Raw genomic sequence first — 21,171 nt, 5'->3', positions numbered from 1 at the left:
CCAGGGCCACCACATCTCCCCCACTCAATAAAGCCAGAAGCTTACCATCATTAAGATTACGAGTGCATTCACTGAGCCTCTCATTTAGATGCATGGTCATGGCTTGTTGCAGCTCTGATGTTGGTTCCATCTTTTCACATAAGAAACACAGCTGCACTTCAGTGCTAGTCCTTCGCAATTTTGAGTGTCCTTCACCAGGATCATTCTGAATTTCAGCTCCTCTTTTAGTGGCACGCTCAAGTTTGCAGTTGTTAAACATTTGGCGACATTTTGGGTGATACTTTGCACTGTTTCGCCTTAATGTATCCTCAATACCACCTCCATCATCCAATCTGGATGGGTTTAACTTGATGAGCAACTTGTTGATTGCCTGAAATTGTGGTATGTTTTTGGTTATCGTTGAATAGCCATCAGAACTACACTCATAATGGGCAGGGGGAGAGATCAACTCCTCTTTTGTATCTGTCTGACAGAGGCAACACTTCCTCCAGTCAGTTTTAGTAGCGCAACTCAGTGGATTATTGGCAGACATCTTGTGTTATACAGTTATAGGTCGAGGGTTTATCCTTTTACCACCCAACTGTACAAAACATTAAAGCACATTGAAATATGGGATACAACTAGGTTCAAGCATCTGGTGCCCTACTCCTAGCCCGATCGTTCATCCAGTGCCATTTAAGTCCCGTGCGATCTGTACACCATCCAGGTAACTGAAGCCCTGTTACCCTTGGCTTGGCTCTCCCACGCTGGCACATCCTGTCAATTCAGGTGCGGCTATCTAACTACAATACTACAACTAACTAAACTTCTACTTGAGATATATAGAGGGGCTTATTAGATAGCATTTGGGGCACTAAAGTATACTACAAACTACAGTGAGTACACCACTACAACAGTTAGTAAACTACAACTACAGTTAGTACACAACAAGCCAACACTGAACCCCATGCTGAGTCTCACAGCAGTGATGTCACCATTGTGCCCTGGCTGTGCTTTGACATCACCCTTATAAAAAATTACAAACCAATAGAGCTTGACCACAACATTTCAGTGAATGATCATGGATATTTCCCTTCAACTTAATGCAATATCTGTGATCGGACAGCTTCCGAAAATGCTAAATGTGAGTCACGTTATAGCTGCCATCTTGAAAACTGGTGGCCATATTGGGATTCAGTTGACATTACTGAGTTCTTCCAGTCAGAATACATTCATTTTGATGTTTGGATCATTAATACATTTCTGTTCATTCAAGTTCTACTTCAAAAACCATTTTTTTTGCATTTGACAAGGCGGCCATCTTGAAAACTGGTGGCCATCTTGGATTTTCAGCTGGACATCATACTTTTCTTAAATAGTACATCCTGGACATCATTTGTGCCAAATTTGGTGCTTGCATCACCAAGTGAAAGATTCTGATGGTCATAAAATCATCCTAATATGTCACAGAGACTAAGGAATAATGTTCATATAACATACTGATCTCACCGACAACAATAGTACAGCCAGAATATTTGCATTTTAAAAAAAAATTTACGGTCCGCAAATCATGTTTATGTTTTGAATTTGTGTTTTGGCGCCACCCACCGCTGTCTACCAGTCACATAGTCAGTAGAGTCTCAGCATCAGTTACAACTGAGCTACAGCAGCACGGCAAGCAGCATTACCAGTGTCCCAGTACACAGCATTAGCAGCCGGCTTCTCCTCAGTAGTATCCCGGCAGCAGCATTAGCAGCAGAGAAGCGGCCCTGCCACGGCAGCTGCCCATGGGCAAACAAATCAGTCTCCAGCATGCCGCTGTCCAGCAACCTCGAATCTGTAGGGGAGGGGGGGCAGACACGACTCGCGGCAGTATTTTGAATTTGAGTGCAGTAACCGTTTTGGCCACATTCTTACATACAGCGCCTTTAACCTTTTATGACCTACCATAGAACCAGTCCATCAGAGCATATCTTTACAATTTTACCTGCTGTAGGGCCATTTTTTGGAGTATTTTAATATGCTATACATCAATACAACCCTTAAATCCCAAATTTTAATAATATGTGTGTACATATGTGAAAGAAATTGCTAAAAAGTGCAATAAACCACTAAAAAAAATGAAAATCGTTTTTTGTTTTTACAGATATTTTTCTAAATACAGAAATATCATGACTGTATCCCTCAAAATTGTAAATCTTTTCAAACCACAGAAAATTTATTTTGAGTGTTTTCATAACTTAATTTTTGAGATACACTCATTTTTATAAAATGTGACAAAAAACAAAAGTTAAATGCACATTGGGCACAATTAGCAAAAATACAACATGTACATCAAAATAAACTATTTACAACAGAACAACCAGTTCCAAGTTCAAAGTCAAACATTACTTTTCAATAGCACCAGGGGAGCTGTGATAGGTCTTGTGACAGTTCCTGTCCACGATGAGCAATATTTTTGCTGCATTTTTATTGGTGTTGGCACACAGTGTTTTGATGGCAGCCTGGTGAAAGTACATCCTGAACAGCTCAGATGGAGAGGGATTGTCCATATACTGTGATAGGGGTGGCTACACACCTGGCCTCCTTTTGGTCAGAAAATGTGGTAGGGGATGTGGCAAGATGTCAGGATCCTTTTCGGTTCTCCAGTCAGCTGCATCACCAAGGAGTGTCTCTGACCTGGAGCCTCTGTTTGCTGGAGACCGACTCCTCCCCCTCTGCCTCCCTCTGGGGTGCAGGGCGAGGAGACCCCCACTTCCTCCTCATCATCGTCAACTCTGCATACAGATGTTACATAGTGTGTTAGATGTGTTCAACATGAGAGTAATACAACAAACGTGCGTATTTAGTGCAAAATGCTTTCAATTGTGTTACGTATATATTTTCTTTACTTTACTCTAACACAAAAACAAACAATATTTCATGAATATACATACATATCATAGGAGGGATCTCTCCCTTGGATGAGGTCGGCGTCATCTCCACTGTCGGCAGAATCCAGACCAGATGAGTGGACTGAATCTTCATCCGACGCTGTAATTAGCTCGAAAGCTTCGCACCGGGAGAAAAGCCGTTTCGCGCGTCCGGGTTGTTGCGGTTCCATAAATATATATGTGCGAGTGTGTGGTGAGTGTCTGGTGTGTGTGTGTGTGTGTGTGTGTCTAAGTGTTGTTGTGAAAGAGTAAAATACAAAACAAGAGCGAGAGCGAGTGTGTGACTGCAAGCTGAGAGAAATATTTACCGCGGAAGAAAGAGAGGAATTTCCCGGGAAATGACCTCACTCCTTGTTGCCGCGGGTAGTGTCGCGAGAAAGACATGCAAGAAAATAACATGACAGTTCATGCTCACAACGTGATGATGTTTAGTCCAACATATAAGTGCTGTGAATACCCGCGATCAGGATTATGTTTATATAATGTTTTTGTTCTTAGTGCTTTTTACTGTTTTTCTACAAACCTGTCAGTGCAAGGAAACAGCACTCTGGAACATGATGAATGCATGGTAAGTTAGAGTAACTCCTCTGGTTTTAAATGCAAAAAGAATTATTGCTCTATCTTATTTGGTTGCAATTCTACTGACATTTATAAATCAATATGCAAATGGGATTGTGGGCGCTCCCGCTGGTATTAAAGGGTTAATCTGCCCCACAATATAGAACATTCCAAAGTAAGCTTCAGATGCTCTTGTAGCACTTAATTATTTTATAAGTTTTATATATACATACATACTGTTGTGGTTTGTATCTGCTGCTTTTATTTTGATAGTATGTTCCGGTTGTGTGTGTGTTGTTTGGGTAACTTTACTTTTGTTCCTCCGGAGGCACCCTTCCCCCCTGCTGCGTCGAGGAGTGATTGGACTCACCTGTTTCTGCTTTGCCAATCAAGCCGCCTACTTTAAGCCTGCTGAGACACTCCTCGACGCCAGAGTATACAGAGAACCTCCGTGGTATCAGCTTGGCTCCCGTTTGGTAACATTGTGAACTTTCTCTTGTGCATTTTGATGAGTTTTTGTAACCGTGTCTCTCCTCCGTCTTTTCCAGTGCCTCCCGTGCCCTCACAGCCCAGCACTCTCTGGACGTCTTTTGTGTTTTTTGAAGGACTCTTGCAATTTTGATTTTTTGTGGATTCACCCGCCCCTTTGTTAAATAAATCATTGTTATAACCGGCTCCGTTTCCGCTCCTGGGTTCCCTCTCTGCACCTCACGTCACACATACATGCATGCTCATACATACACACACATTTGCATACATGTGTAAACATACAATCAAACATATTTTTCTTTTTTCCTTCTTTACTCTTAGCACCTCCATTTTGTGTTAATCCCATTGCTCCTGCTCGACAATACGTTATGCAACAGTGTCAGCTCCTATATTTGAATTTACGACACTGTTTACGGCAAACAAAGCGTGGAAGCATAAGTGAACTCAGATACCAGCTTGATACAACAACTTAGTTGCAAAAACAAAACACAGTTGCTGGCAATAATAATCATTACAGAGAGGAGCAGTCAACATATTGGTCAGACATAAAGAGTCCAGATGAGACGGGAGAGGACAAGTGGGAGCAGAAAACGTTAATCAATGTACGGTGATTTAGCTTAGCTAACAAACATTAGCATGTCATAGGGAGTTGGCTGAATTCAGCGAGGAAAGTCTCAACTTCATCAGGGCAATGGAGAAGTTTTGTCTTACCATCATGGACCACTTTCAGCGTACAGGGAAAGAGCATCGAGTATGTCAAATCCAGGTCTCATAGCTTCTTCTTATATAGGTCAAACTGCCGACGTTTCTGGACAAGAGTAAGCGCTGAAGTCCGGGTAGATATGAACTCGTGTTCCATTAAAAACGAGCTCCTTCTGTTCCCTGGAGAGCTTCAAGATCTTTATCTTGTCCTGGAAGTGGAGGAACTTAACCAGGATCGGCCTTGGTTTGGCTCTGGAGTTAAGCTTGATGAAGGATTGAGAACGGTGACAGCGCTCAATGACAGGAGGAGTGGGGAAATTCATTTCACCGAGGAGCAGCGGGATCAAGCGATTCATGAAGCTGAGGATGTCCCTACCCTCAGACTTCTCAGGGACATTAATGAAGCGCAGGTTAGAGGAAAGCCCCTGTCAGGAATCATAGCAACTAAGATAACTAGGCATATGGCTCAATACATGGCCAAGGCACAGAGAGTAATTGGCTGTAACACCAGAGGAGCCAAGCACCAGCTACTGGTCGACAGAGCCATCGCCTGAGACTACAAGAGCAGGAAGACCAACCTGTGCACCACCTGGATTGACTACAAGAATGTCTACGACTCAGTGCCACACACATGGATACTGGAATGTCTGGAACTATACAAGATCAACAGGACACTTACGGCCTTCATAAAGAACTCCATGTGTCAATGTGAAAGACAACCCTGGGGGCCAACTCGAAGCCGATTGCCCAAGTCAGCATCAAATGCGGCATATACTGCTGTTCTGCATAGGCCTGAATCCCCTCAGTTAGATCATCAAGAAGACTGACTATGAGTACCAATTACGAAGTTGGGTAACGATTAGCCACCTGCTCTACATGGATGACATCAAGCTGTACGCCAAGAATGAGCAAGAAATTGACTCACTGATCAACACCACCAGGATCTACAACAAGGACATAGGGATGTCATTTGGATTAGAAAAGTGTGGTCGGATGGTATCAAAGAGAGGTAAGATGGTCAGAACTTAAGGAGTTGACCTACCAGAGGGCAACAGGGTAGACCCCTACTTCTATCTATGTATCTATCTATCTATCTATCTATCTATCAAATCACTTTAAAATAAAAAAGCATAATAATATAATAATGAGAACATTCAGTCTTTTTGCAACAGAAAGCTAAGGTTTCTGTCTTCAGTGTCATTGTAATGATGTCACTGCGCAATGTTAGGTGTGCTGCAAAACCATGCGGTAGTTTTAGCTGACATTTAAGGAAGATCACCAGTACCAAAAGGATGAGAATTTAGCATAAAAATAACAATCCATATCCTCTCCAAATCTGTTTAGTAAGTTATCAAACGACTGTTGAACAAGCAGAACATAAACTTAAATTTGAAGTCTGTGAGTTCCAGCAGTTGTCTCCCCTCCCATCCAAAACCGCTACATTTTACAAGGCAAAGAAACTTTATTTATATAACACGTTTTATATCCAAAGGCAGCCCAAAGTTCTTTATAGATTCCACAGGTAAAACACGAGAAACAATAAAAACAATAAAAGCAAGCAATTAGAAGCACATGGAAAAAACAAAACAGGCAAAAGCATTCAGACTAAAACAATGCAAACAATAGAAAAATGAATCAAAAACACATGGAATTAAAAAAAAAAAAGATTTAAAAGAAAATTAATCAGAAGCAGTGATGAACAGGTAGGTCTTTGGCTTGGATTTGAAAGTGGTCAGTCATGCTAGAAGTAATCCAGTACCAGCTGAAGTGAGAGGTCTGCTAGGGTCGTACTGGGACAAGAAATCTGACAAGAATAATGGACCTAAACTGTTCAGTGATTTATGGATAAGCAATGCCATTTTGAAGTTCATTCTTTGAGATAGTGGTAGCCAATGTAGCAAGCCAGCTGAGCTACATTGCTTTGACTGGGCCTAAACCTCTGCTGTGAAGCTACCACTTCTCCAGCTGAGCCACGCACAATAATCTGTCTCACCACCAAGCACTGAACAGTCCCAATGTGAAAAATCTGACCTACAGGACTCTATAAAAGTTAACTCTGGGGACGATGATGTCGTATATAAAGCAGGCCCTCAGGAAGTATACTGGGCTTTGAAGCTGATTTTCTAGTGGCCAAACAGTGATCAACACATTCTCATCCCAAGTAGTCACATATGACCACTTTGTCGGTTGCCTTTTAAGTCTCATAATATGCACCAGGTATCCTCCTGCATCTGCTGTTGATGTTCCACCACACTGCTATCAACACTGAGACGTCAACAAAAGCACATGGTTAGGTTTACAAAAAAGCATTATTGTTTGGCTTTACATCTCTAAGGAAAGCAAACACTAGACTCCCAGGTAAAAGTCCAGGGTTTGTTGGACCCATCCACCACCCCTCTCACCCACCGCATAGCCACCCACTTTCCAGTTTCTTACATTATGTCATTACCAGCAGTTTTTCAACATGATGCTGTCAGCATCATTCTGCTGCATCAGGTGCTGAACGGCCAACTTGCAGCAAGTCAAAACACCATGAAAGGTTTGACCCAGCCGTGTGACACAAGATCAGCTATCTCAGCCGGTGAAGTCTCCAGTGCGGTTGCCTATGGGTCCAATGTTGTGGAAGCAGCAACTTTCACAGAAACGAACGGAAACCTGCCTCCCATGCTGTGCCCAGGTCTCTTTACACATTCATGGCATGGCGCCCAGAAGCAAATGTTAGCCGTCATGCTGCTCCAACAAGGGCTCTGGTGCAATCCTATCCCCTTCAGAAGCTTTGTAATCCAGCCTTGAACTGTTGTGTCTTTTGGAAGACTTTGTTACTGTAAATAAATCCATCATGACAAATCCAACACTGAATGTCTTTTGTGATTATTTATCAATTTTTCTGTGTTGAAAACAGTTGTTAGCCATCTACTAGCCATCACATGGATTGAGTTTGTTCCTAATTTGTTAATTATCAGAGGCTGTGTTTCTAACAGTGTGCGCACAAGTGATTGTCTTGTTTTTGGCTGAAATTGTTTCTCCAGTCACCTAAAAAAATTTTATACAATGTTTTATACATTAATAAATTATAATAATCGCCCAAAACCTTGCTGATTTTATTTATTCATATAATAGGCCTACATTTTCCATTTTGGACATGTAAGACTAAGTTTGGCTATCTGACAAGTAAAACAGGCAAGTGGCTGAAAAAGCTTATGCCAGAATTCCACTGGATGTGTGTCCGTTGCGGAACAGCAGTGCTGGTTATCCGCTGCGTGCTCCGCTGTCCGTCAATACCCACCGGCTGCGTTTGCTGTGCGGAGCGGTGCAGCTCCATCGGAAGACATCTCAGTGCACCGCCATGATTAACATCTCCTCGTCCATGGTGTCAACGGGGTGAAATGACGTCTGAAAACCTCTGACCTGTTGACTTCGGGCCTGCCTCTGCCCATTATGTAGTTTTCAAGGTGTAGTGCAGGGAAATATGATCCGCCGTGAACACTGTGTATTTTATTTTGAAAATTAACCGGATATTTTATTTTGTTTCTGTGCACGACTTCCTGCCCCACACGATCTGTGCTGTGCTGAATTGCTGCGTTGTGCTCCAGCGTCTGGCAAAAATAGAAGTCCTGCATATCTGTTGCAGAGGGCTTCGAAGTACCGCAGCTGAGACGGAGCCGGAACGCAGCACAGCCGCAGCCGGTGGAAACACACACATTGACTAGAATTGAATCCTATCGGCTCCGCTGCCGTGCCGGAGTGCAGATGCAACCAACATCCAACCAACCATCTGGTGGAAATTGAGGGTTATGGTCAAATCATCAAGCCGTTTTCTTTTGGGGAAAATCTTAAAAATGCTTAATTACAGCATACTTTTTGCATCATGTCCTGCCTCCTGCACCCCTTCCTCAACCAAATGGAGTATTTCCAGAAGGTCAGGATACATGTGACAGGGCAATCTGCTGCTATATGTTTGAAAGGACAAACCCTAGAAAATGTTCATTGTTTATCTGGTTTATTGAATTTGGGATTTAATTAACTCAAGCATCATAAACTTTTTTTTTTTTAATGAAATGGTCAGGAATATCAGGAAAATGCAGACTGTGTAATAGAGAGTTACCATGACAACACCCATTGGTTTGTGGACTTCCATTTTGAAGCCTCAATTCAGCATTTCAGCTGTCACCATCTTGTTTTTTGGAGCCAGAAGTGACCATATTTGGGTGAGAGGGTGGAGCTGTGGAGAATAAGGGGTGGATCTGACTGAGCAGCAAAGCAGCCCACCCTTAATTGTAACTTTAAGCCTTGATAAAATGTATGATGAGTTATATAAAAATTCAACCCCCATACAGTTGTTATGAATGTTGAAATTAGCTAAAGAGACCAAAACTGTTTTTTTGTACCAGGCCATAAACATGTTTATTTATGCTGAAAGTTTGGGCATTTTAAAAATGGGGGTCTATGGGGATTGACTCTGTTCTGTTGGCAGCTTCAAGTGGCCATTAGAGGAACTGCAGTTTTTGGCACTTTGGTATCATTTTCAGTCCCAGGGGTTGCTGCTTGGGTAACACAGACTTACAGACTTATTGCCTATACTCAGGAGTGGGTAGTAAAGAGTTACAAGTAATACACGACTTAAAAAAGTATAATTTTTTAAGTAACAAGTACATTTGATGTTCTTTTTAAAAAAAAATGCAATTCTGCTCTTTTCTCATGTATATTTTTGAGCCAGTAATCTAGTTTTTACTTCAGTACATTTGCCATTTATACCTTCATTACAACTAATCTGCTCTGAATACAATCTAGTGTAGGGGGCAGAGCATGCAAGGAGCATCTCAACTGCAACTAAACTAGATGGCTCGCCTGGTCTAAGTTTATGGATTTTTCTAAAATGTTTTTTAAACTGCAGTAGTTTAGCAGCTTAAGAAATATACCCTGCTAATGTTACAGTGAACAGCAATGAAAATGAATCTGGCTGCACACACACACACACACACACACACACACACACACACACACATGCACACACACACAGTGTCTTGACTTTGTGGGGCCTCTCCATGTAACCTTGACTGAAATTATTACACGTCACTTGAATAACATCTTTCAGTATCAAAAATCAAATTATTACAGGTATAATTTTAACTTCATGAGCTGTTGTATGTTTTAAAAGGGTATTTTGAATGTGATTATATGGTTACCACTAGTTGACAAGGCGTTCTTGCTTTTATATCTGTATTCCAGCCAGCATCCAGCTGTCATAGTAGACACTGAGACGTTCCCTAACGATCCAAGTTCCCATGAGGATTCAAACAGAGATGAGGCAGGCAAACAGGTGAAAATTTGATTCAGACAGTGTTGTTACAAACTATTTAGCTTGACCTGTACGCTATGTAATTCCATTATCTTGTCCTTATGGGGCCCTACTCAATGGCTGTTGTGTGTTTTAAAAGGGTATTTTGAATGTGATAATATACCATAAGTTGTCATTGCGCTCGTGTTTTTTCATATCTGTATTCCAGGTGACACACAGGCAGCATCTAGCTGTGGCAGCAGACACTGAGACATTCCCTAAAGATCCAAGTTCCCATGAGGATTCAAACAGAGATGAGGCAGGCAAACAGGTAAGAAAGTAATGTATACAGCATTGCAACAAACTATTTATCTTGACCTGTACGCTATGTAATTCTATCTTGTCCTTATGGGGCCCTACTCAGTGGCTCCTTCTCAATGATTTGGCTCATGGAGCCAGTAATCATACACACAGATGGGTGGGTGTGTGTGTGTGTCTCTAGTCTTGACCTTGTGGGGCCTCTCCGTGTAAACGTTAATGAAATTATTACACGTCACTTGAATAACATCTTTCAGTATCAAAAATCAAATTATTACATGTATGATTTTAACTTCATAAGCTGTTGTATGTTTTAAAAGGGTATTTTGAATGTGATTATATGGTTACCACAAGTTGACAAGGCGTTCTTGCTTTTATATCTGTATTCCAGGTGACATACAGCCAGCATCCAGCTGTCGTAGTAGGCACTGAGACGTTCCCTAGCGATCCAAGTCCTCAAGAGGATTCAAACAGAGATAAGGCTAGCAAACAGGTAAGAAAATAATATAAACAGTGTTCACCTGTATGCTACGAAGTTCCATTACCTTGTCCTTATGGGGCCCTACTCAATGGCTGTTTCCCTAATGGTTTTGGTTCATGGAGCCAGTAATCTTACACACACACACACACACCTGTTTCTAGTCTTGACCTTGTGGGGCCTCTCCGTATAAATGTTATTAAAATTATTTCATGTCACTTGAATAACATCTTTCAGTATCAAGAATCAAATTATTATAGGTATAATTTTAACTTCATGAGGTGCTGTATGTTTTAAAAGGGTATTTCGAACATGTTTATATGGTTACCATATGTTTTGCATGCATTTTTGTTTTTCATAAATCTGTATTCCAGGTGACATACAGGCAGCATCCAGCTGTGGCAGCAGACACTGAGACGTTCCCTAGCAATCCAAATTCCCATGAGGATTCAAACAGAGATGACGCTAGCAAACACATAAGAAAATAATGTATACAGTTTTGTTACAAATTATTTATGTTGACCTTTACACTATGTAACAACTACACACACTACTACTACAGTTCCATTATCTTGTCCTTATGGGGCCCTACTCAATGGATCTTTACCTAAAGACACACACACACACACACACACACCTTGTGAGGTCTTTCCATATGAACCTCATTGTAATAATTTTGCATCACTTTAATAGCACCTTGGCTTTAAATTATATGCCAGTTTATAAATGTTTTTCATGTGAGTTAAGTAATGTAACTCGAAGATTTTCACACACATGATAATTTTCAGTTCTAAATGCTTGCTGATAAATAAGTGTTTAATTATTTTTAGGTGCTCACTGTCAGAGGGTTTTCCCTAGTGGATTATTCCAGCAGTGATGAAACCGATGAGAATTGTCTGAAAGACCAACCTTTGACTCCATGCTGTGCAAAAGTAGTTCAGAAACTGAGGGAGACGGAAAACATTACGGTATGCCTTGAATGATGTGAATGCCAGTAAAATGTATATAAGCCAGTGGTCCAAAAAGTATTTTCCTTGCCATTGATTTTAATAGAATGCAAACAGAAATGAATAACCATACCTTGACATAACTCCCTTTTTGTAGATGGACTTTTCCAGACTTTTCTGATCCCGTGTATGATTCAAGTGAGAGTATAGTAGATGAAACTGATGAGGACTCTGTAAAATGTGGTACCAGTGTGCAATCATACGATGAAGTTGTTCCAAAGCTGAGAAGGACAAAAAGCATTCTGGTATGCCTCTGACACTTTGAATACCAATAATCAGTTGACTGGCCATTTCCCTCAATCTGTCCTCTGTATCTGATTTTAATAGAATGTAAACAAATATGGATTACTATACCTTGACATGATTCCATTTTTGCAGATGGATAGAGTCCCAGATTTTTGGGATGATCTCTACGATTCAGATGATGACAGTACAGAGGGCCCTTCCACTTCAAAGCCTGAAATGGCTTCACAGAGGCTGAAGAGAGCCTGTTGCCATCCCGTGTGTTGTTCATTCCTCCATGCTGTCACTTAAAGTCATTAATGCGTGTTTGTTGCTCTTGTTAGTGAGCCTGGTGTTTATTTTGGGGTTGCTACCCTTTAAGTAGTAAATACCTTTATTGTTTTCAATATAGTTTTCTCAAATATTTTAGTAGATTAATACCAGGGGTTTGCCTTTTAATGCTTTATTCATTCACATTCAGATGGTTCTGAATTTGTGTAGTCCCATAGACCAAAAGTAATCTGAATCACTCAGCTCCCTAAAGAATGTACATCATCCTTACATGCAGTAGGCAGTTAAGAGTGTAGTCAATTTCAGATGAACTTCACACAATATTTTGGAGGATTAGTTATTAAGAAAGGTTTTTTTGTTTCCTCTAAAGATTCAAATGAATCTTGTAGGGTCAGATGATTCAAGTGTAGGTGGCAAAGAGGAGTATATTCCAGATTTCAAGGAGGAAAGCACAGACAGTGACTGCACCTTGGACTTATCCCCTAAAAACAAAGAAAGGATTAAAAAGGCATCTGCTATTCAGAGCCAATTCAAGCTTTCCAGTCAGGGCAGCTTCAAGTCTTCCAGTCAGGGCAGCTTCAAGTCTTTCAGTCAGGGCAGCTTCAAGTCTTCCAGTCAGGGCAGCTTCAAGTCTTCCAGTCAGAGCCAATTCAAGTCTTCCAGTCAGAGCCAATTCAACTCTTCCAGTCAGGGCAGCTTCAAGTCTTCCAGTCCAAGCCGATACAAGTCCAGTCAGAGCAGAAGCTTTGAAACAAGTCATGACTTCACAAAAAGCTTTCCTGATAGTGGAGCTAATGTGAATGAAGAAGAAATGGTGAAAACATATGCAAACGAGGAGGCGAGTGTTTCAATGCCCCTTGAAGAAGCAGCATCTGTCCATGTCGCTGCAGTTTCAAAGAAGAAGGATGTTTCAAAAAAATATAACAAGAAACACCACTGCTTGTATTGTGGAAAAGTACTTGTTGCGAAAACACAGTGATAAGGTTGATGTTGAAAAGCAATCAGTTTTCCAAAGAACTCAAAAGAAAGACGACTGCATTTAGATTATATCCGAAATAAGGGCAACTATGAACATAACAATTAAGTTTTGGAGAGCCAGAAAGGCAAACTCATCCCATGTAAGCAACCAAGGAAAGTCAGTGAAGGACAAGATTATATGCATTGTGTACACTGCTACGGATTGTTCACAAGAAGAGCGATGTGGAGACATTTTCAGAACTGCAAATTCAGGCCTCAAGGAAAGACATTTAAACCAGGAAAAACAAGAGTGCAAGCATTGTGTGCTTTTGCGGAACCTGCTCCACCCAGATTCAGCGACGCATTCTGGAAGTTTTTAAGTGATATGAATCAAGACAACATTGCAATTGCTATCAAACAAGACCACTGCCTTCTAGAGTATGGTTACAGACTGTTCAAGAAGAATGAGAGGGTAATCAGCCAACACCAATATATGTGACCAGCCATTGAAAAACCAGGAACAAGTCTCCCGAGAGGCATTTTGAGTTATTTACAGATTCTGAAAGTGTAGTTTCTAAGCTTTCCAATGATGTCTAACACATGGAAATCTGAAAATATTTGAAGAAGTTGTGGCCATTTGAATGCAGGTACTCCTCAAATTACTTTACTGAGACATCCAGCTTGAATGATTCTGAATTCTCAGGTGCCAGGTAACACAATGCTGCTCATTTGCATCTCATTTAGATAAGCCCTACCCCCTACTGGTCTAGCTCTCAGTGACATCTGGTATCTGTTAGCCTGCAGGGCAGAAATTATTGTAGTAGTTTGAACAATGTACAGTGTAATGTTACAAAAAGCCCCTGAATAAAGTTGATCACAAAAAACAAAACAAAAAGCCCCTGAATAAAAATGAAAAACAAGAAAGGTAATATACTTAAGAGGTAGAAGGAGCAAATACTTATTTCTAATATTTAATAATATAAAATACATTTAAGTCACTCTGTGGTGCAGTGTGGATGGATCAGTCTGTTGCTGAATGAGCTCCTGTGGCTGATCAGCACATTGTGGAGAGGGTGTGAAGGAGAGTCCAATATTTGGTGATATCACACCCGCATCCTCTTCTGTGTACTCTTCTGTACTGTGACCCTTGGCGCTGGGGATGTGATGTCTCTTGCCTCGTCAGCACAGAAAGGCCTGATTTTTTTTTTCAAAAAGATGGGTCTGCCTGTCAATGTTCAGTCCAGGTGGGGCCAGGACAGGAAGACTGTCAACAGGGGGCAGAACTCCTGGATTGCGCAGTAGCTGAAATTCGACAGGTTCTGCATCACTGTGAGTTCTAGCAAGCACCACACCTGGTCTCTTGGCATCAAAGCTGTGACAGAATATAAGCACATCACAGGATATTTAAAACATGGCTCACTGTTTTCTCATAAAACACTATCATATCCATGAAATTATTTTTTATATACAATGTGGAAGTTTCAATATAAATACCTGAAGTGCTGATAACTCTTGATCTGTGGGAGCCTTTGGAAGTAGGGACTCAGATGTGTCTGCCAGTTGAAGGTCTTGACTATCACTCTGCCATCTGCCATTCCAACAAGCTGTGGGATATTGAGGTGACTCTCAGGAGAGCTGTTTTCCACTACCTGTTGACAGCAATGGAAATATTCTATTACTTTTCATGATTTTTTTAAAAAATGCATGTTTTACACATTTACAGTAGTCAAATAAAATAAACCAACCTTGGCGATGTCTGCCAAAGTGTTGACTCTGGTCCTCATGAATGCTTGCTTGATTAGTCCAAAGCCACAGTCAGAGGCAAATTTGGTGTGGCCAGCAATAAGGAAGTGGATGCTAAGTGTGGAGTGAAGCTTGTGTCCAACCCGCCAGGCACCGTACCACAGCATGAAGTTGTTTTTGTTTTGCAGTTGTCACAATGAAGATCCACGTCTGTTTCTCCAACTCCGAAGTTGCTGAAGAAATGATGCATGTAGCTGATGACTTCATTGCTCCCCTTACTTGACGACATGCCTTTATCAATCAGGAAATTCACCTGTTTTTGCAGCCCTTCACAGGAGACACCAAAAAGGCCACATTTCCGTGGAGTCAGGAAGTACATTGGCCCAGGCTGAAAAGGGTTTCAGGGAAAGTGCATCTGAAGAAGACAGAGAGGGAAAGGGGATTACATCTAATGAAAGACGTTTGTGTCTATTCATAACAGTCTAATAAATCAATCACTATAAAAATTATAGAAATAAAAAAACTTTCATTCAACAAAATAACCCTGATTGCTATATTGCTGGTATTCTGCATTTGCACTTGCAACTATTTATTATTATTTATTATTGCTACTTTGCATTTGCACTTGTAACTATTTATTATTAGGCTACTTATTCTCTATGCACTTTAATATTGTACAGTAACACTTGGCGTGTGTGTCTGCTGCAAACCAAATCACCCTTCAAGGGACATTTAATAAAGTAAAGTGAAGTGAAGTAAATAACGTGTGATAAATAGTACCTGCTGCATCCTGATCTTCTTGCTTGCTGATGGGGAGGGTCCAAAAGACAACTGAGAGTCAGCACGTCTTTCTGCAGGCAGCAGTCATCTCGTTGTACACAGCCCTCTCTTTTTGCACAAGGGTATGATGATCTTGTTGCTTGACCGCTTCAGACTTTCTATCATCTGGGAGGTTTGCACTTCGTACCAGCTGCTCGTTATTGTTTTGGCACTGCCAGCAGAGATCTGTACGTGGCCTGCAGCTTCTGATGTGCGGAAGGAGCTGATCCCATAGTGCTTTGAAGCTTGATTTACAAACTGCACGCTAACCTGAAAAAACAGATGTTACTTATGGTTAATTATACTTTAATTGCTAATAGTGCTTCACATTACTTCACATTAGAAGCATTCGATTCGAAATCAATTTTTACACATACCAAGCTCCTTAGCAGACTTCACGTAGAGACGCCACACTGAGGCCTTAGACACATGGGTTGGCAGCAACTTCACATGCCAATCCCTATGCCCAGGATGTTGGCCAGGCAGCATGATGGCATTGTCTTCTGTGTAGTTTTTTTATAAATTCCACAGCTCTGTTGATTTGTTCACGGCTGATGAACCTGGCTGGCTGTGGCTGTGAGCTCTTCTTCCTTAACCGTGGTCTTGCCCCATTCTCATCAAAGTGTTTGATTATGTCAGTCAGAGTGTCTTTGCCAATTCTGAAAAAGGAAAACAAAGAAGTTTCAGGTCATGGGTCATGCTAACAGGCACCTTGTCACCTGACTCTGGATGTATTCATCCAAACTGCCCTCAGGTGAGACCGGATGGCAGCGTGAGACCGCGAGACCACTGTGGGATTTTGAGATTCAACATGGCGGCGCCTAGCTGCTAGATTAGATATCAACAAACTAGCCAAACAAATATAATTACCTAACGGGTGACAACTCCAGCCTGCACCATCAGCCAGAGTGGAGGACCTAGAAGAGTTTATCGATCAATACTACTACGAGTGCATCATGGAGGGTCCTGCCGACAACCCCAATAAGAGGAAGAAGACCGACTCAGCCACCGATACACAAGACTTGTTATCCTCCGAATTTAGCGTCTTGGAATCCATCAACAAGAAGCTAGAAGTGCTCTGTATGCTTCACCAGGAGATAAAAGACCTGAAGGTAAGCTTGGAGTTCACTTACCAGCAGATTAGCGACCTGCAGCAAAACAACGCTGAACTCCACTCCACCTTAGCGGCGGTCATGTCAGATGTAGATCTTCTCAAAAAGGAAAATAAACTCCTTAAGGAAACTGTCCTCGACGTGCAGTCCAGAAGTATGAGAGACAATTTAATCATTTCTGGCATCCCGGAGAGCACACCAGACAACCCAGAAGTCCGGGTAAAAAAGTTCATGGTGACGGCCCTCAAGATCCCGACGGAGACTGTCAACAACATCACCTTTCACCGCGTCCACAGGTTCGGACCTCGAGGAGGCCAGCGTCCTCGTCCAATCATCGCCAAATTCGAACATTATCAGCAGAAAATGCTCGTTAAGAGTAAAGGACGAGAGCTAAAAGGCACTTCGTTCGGTATGAACGATCAGTTCCCCAGGGAAATCAACGAGAGGCATAAAGTGTTATATCCCATTTTAAAAGAGCACAGGCAGAAGGGAAATAGGACCTCTCTTGTGGTCGACAAATTATACATAGATGGGCAGCTGTTCCGCCACTCTACCACCACCCCATGGCTCTTCTAAGTGAGATAAGTGCCCCTAAAACCACAAAACAAAGTAGAACCATAGCTTAATTGTATCATAAAAGGAATTAAAAAAAAAATAAATAAATAAATAAATAAAAAAGATGCGTGTATACATGTATATATATATTGGGGCTGCACTATTCTTGAAATAAATAAATAAATATATGTATGTATGTATATTTCATTCAAAATGGTACTCTGACACATTTCTCCTGCAACAGATAATTAAGCATTCCTGCGATTGCAATGCAATTAATCATGCGGCCCTGGTATATATGTATGTATGTATGTATATATGCAGATGTATATGTATGTACATGTGGTTATGTGGATATATATATATATATATATATATATATACAGTACAGGCCAAAAGTTTGGACACACCTTCTCATTCAATGTGTTTTCTTTATTTTCATGACTATTTACATTGTAGATTCTCACTGAAGGCATCAAAACTATGAATGAACACATGTGGAGTTATGTACTTAACAAAAAAAGGTGAAATAACTGAAAACATGTTTTATATTCTAGTTTCTTCAAAATAGCCACCCTTTGCTCTGATTACTGCTTTGCACACTCTTGGCATTCTCTCCATGAGCTTCAAGAGGTAGTCACCTGAAATGGTTTTCCAACAGTCTTGAAGGAGTTCCCAGAGGTGTTTAGCACTTGTTGGCCCCTTTGCCTTCACTCTGCGGTCCAGCTCACCCCAAACCATCTCGATTGGGTTCAGGTCCGGTGACTGTGGAGGCCAGGTCATCTGCCGCAGCACTCCATCACTCTCCTTCTTGGTCAAATAGCCCTTACACAGCCTGGAGGTGTGTTTGGGGTCATTGTCCTGTTGAAAAATAAATGATCGTCCAACTAAACGCAAACCGGATGGGATGGCATGTCGCTGCAGGATGCTGTGGTAGCCATGCTGGTTCAGTGTGCCTTCAATTTTGAATAAATCCCCAACAGTGTCACCAGCAAAACACCCCCACACCATCACACCTCCTCCTCCATGCTTCACAGTGGGAACCAGGCATGTGGAATCCATCCGTTCACCTTTTCTGCGTCTCACAAAAACACAGCGGTTGGAACCAAAGATCTAAAATTTGGACTCATCAGACCAAAGCACAGATTTCCACTGGTCTAATGTCCATTCCTTGTGTTTCTTGGCCCAAACAAATCTCTTCTGCTTGTTGCCTCTCCTTAGCAGTGGTTTCCTAGCAGCTATTTGACCATGAAGGCCTGATTGGCGCAGTCTCCTCTTAACAGTTGTTCTAGAGATGGGTCTGCTGCTAGAACTCTGTGTGGCATTCATCTGGTCTCTGATCTGAGCTGCTGTTAACTTGCGATTTCTGAGGCTGGTGACTCGGATGAACTTATCCTCAGAAGCAGAGGTGACTCTTGGTCTTCCTTTCCTGGGTCGGTCCTCGTGTGCCAGTTTCGTTGTAGCGCTTGATGGTTTTTGCGACTCCACTTGGGGACACATTTAAAGTTTTTGCAATTTTCCGGACTGACTGACCTTCATTTCTTAAAGTAATGGTGATGGCCACTCGTTTTTCTTTAGTTAGCTGATTGGTTCTTGCCATAATATGAATTTTAACAGTTGTCCAATAGGGCTGTCGGCTGTGTATTAACCTGACTTCTGCACAACACAACTGATGGTCCCAACCCCATTGATAAAGCAAGAAATTCCACTAATGAACCCTGATAAGGCACACCTGTGAAGTGGAAACCATTTCAGGTGACTACCTCTTGAAGCTCATGGAGAGAATGCCAAGAGTGTGCAAAGCAGTAATCAGAGCAAAGGGTGGCTATTTTGAAGAAACTAGAATATAAAACATGTTTTCAGTTATTTCACCTTTTTTGTTAAGTACACAACTCCACATGTGTTCATTCATAGTTTTGATGCCTTCAGTGAGAATCTACAATGTAAATAGTCATGAAAATAAAGAAAACGCATTGAATGAGAAGGTGTGTCCAAACTTTTGGCCTGTACTGTATATATATATATATATATATATGTATGTATGTGTAGGTGTGTGTATGTATATATGTATATGTGTATGTGTGTATGTATATATATGTATATATGTGTATATATATATATATATATGTATATATAATGAATACAACACTGACTTATTGAAAAGGAAAAAAAGGAAAAAAAAAAAAAAATCTCACAGGGTGTGAATGTACACTTCACATACCCCACCCAGCATTCTCCCTTTACTTCTCTATTTTTTTCCCTCCATCATGTCCCCCCCTCCCTCCCTCCCCCTATCCCTCTCACTCACTCCCCCTCCCTAACCTCACACACAAATACACTCCATGTAACCCTTTTGTTTTTTCAGGTTTGTAAATACCTCAAGGCACAGGCGCTTCTGGTTGTTGAACATGCTTGTATATATTCTAATGCTCTGCTCCATAACCCTGCGATGCAAAATCCACGCAGATAGAAACTCACATAGAAACACACACAGATCATTCTCCATACCCACACACAGTATGATAAAACCCCCACTTTGTCAATGTCACACCTAAACTTGGTTTCCTGGAATGTACATGGCATCCGCTCACAGGCGAAAAAAATTAAAGTGATGGACTTTGTCACAAGATTGAAAACAGATATTTTTCTCCTACAAGAAACCCACTTGCTAAAGTCAGAAGAAAAATCTCTTAAAGATCCAAATTTTAATCAAATTTTTTCATCCTGCTATAACAACAGACAAAGAGGTGTCTCTATCATGGTCCACAAGAGACTACCATTTACTTTAAACAGCACGGTAACAGACCCAGAAGGCCGCTACATCATTGTTCAGGCAACAATATTTAACAAATTATATACAATTGTTAATCTGTATGCCCCTAATAATGATGATCCAGCCTTCTTTCACACAATCTTCTCTTTACTATCTAACCTATCAGACAGCTCGACAACTATAATTGGAGGAGACTTTAACACAGTCCCAAATGCTTCATTAGACCGATCTAGCAACTCAGTACACACAAAGCAATCACAATCGGCTAAGGTAATACAGGAATACATGGATGATTTTGGGCTTGGTGATGGCTGGAGACTCAAATACCCAAGAAGAGGGAATATACTTTCTTCTCTCCTGTGCATCGCTCATTTTCAAGAATTGACTTTTTTTCTCTTAAATAACTCCATCTCACAAAAAATTACCACAAAAATACACCCGATCATTATCAGCGACCATGCACCAATATCACTCAATCTGCAAATAGAAACCATCCATAAACGGCCCCCAACATGGCGCTTTAATATCTCTTTACTCAAAGACCCAGACTTTGACAAAATGGTGAGACAGGAGTGGGCAAACTTTCTTGAAGACAATGACTCTCCAACTTTATCTCCATCTTTAATATGGGAAACTGGGAAGGCAGTAATCAGAGGAAAAATTATATCATACTCCTCCTACAAGAAGAAAAAGGAATTGCAAGCAGAAAAAAACATTGAGGAAAAAATTAAACAGCTAACACAGGAATATGCAAACAATCCAAGTGATCAAGTATGGACCCAATTACAGTGTACAAAATCGCAACTGGACAATATTCTATCAAAGAAAACTGAATTTATCATACAGCAACTAAGATATAACAATTTTGAACACAGTAACAAATCAGGAAAATTTTTGGCTAATCAGCTCCAACGCAATAAAGAAAAATCTCTGATACCAACAATCCAGGGGCCGTCC

General features: G+C 41.1%; 1 pseudogene; it reads left to right on the top strand.

Annotated features, from left to right (window-relative positions):
- The first annotated feature begins 5,015 nt into the window (after positions 1-5,015).
- LOC144462605 (uncharacterized) overlaps positions 5,016-21,171 on the top strand; it is a 346,494-nt pseudogene continuing 330,338 nt past the window's right edge.

This window comes from Epinephelus lanceolatus, chromosome 3 (genome assembly GCF_041903045.1).
Source record: "Epinephelus lanceolatus isolate andai-2023 chromosome 3, ASM4190304v1, whole genome shotgun sequence".
Lineage (NCBI taxonomy): Eukaryota > Metazoa > Chordata > Actinopteri > Perciformes > Serranidae > Epinephelus > Epinephelus lanceolatus.
Note: the sequence above shows the minus strand (reverse complement) of the source record. Positions and strands in the feature narration are given on the sequence as shown.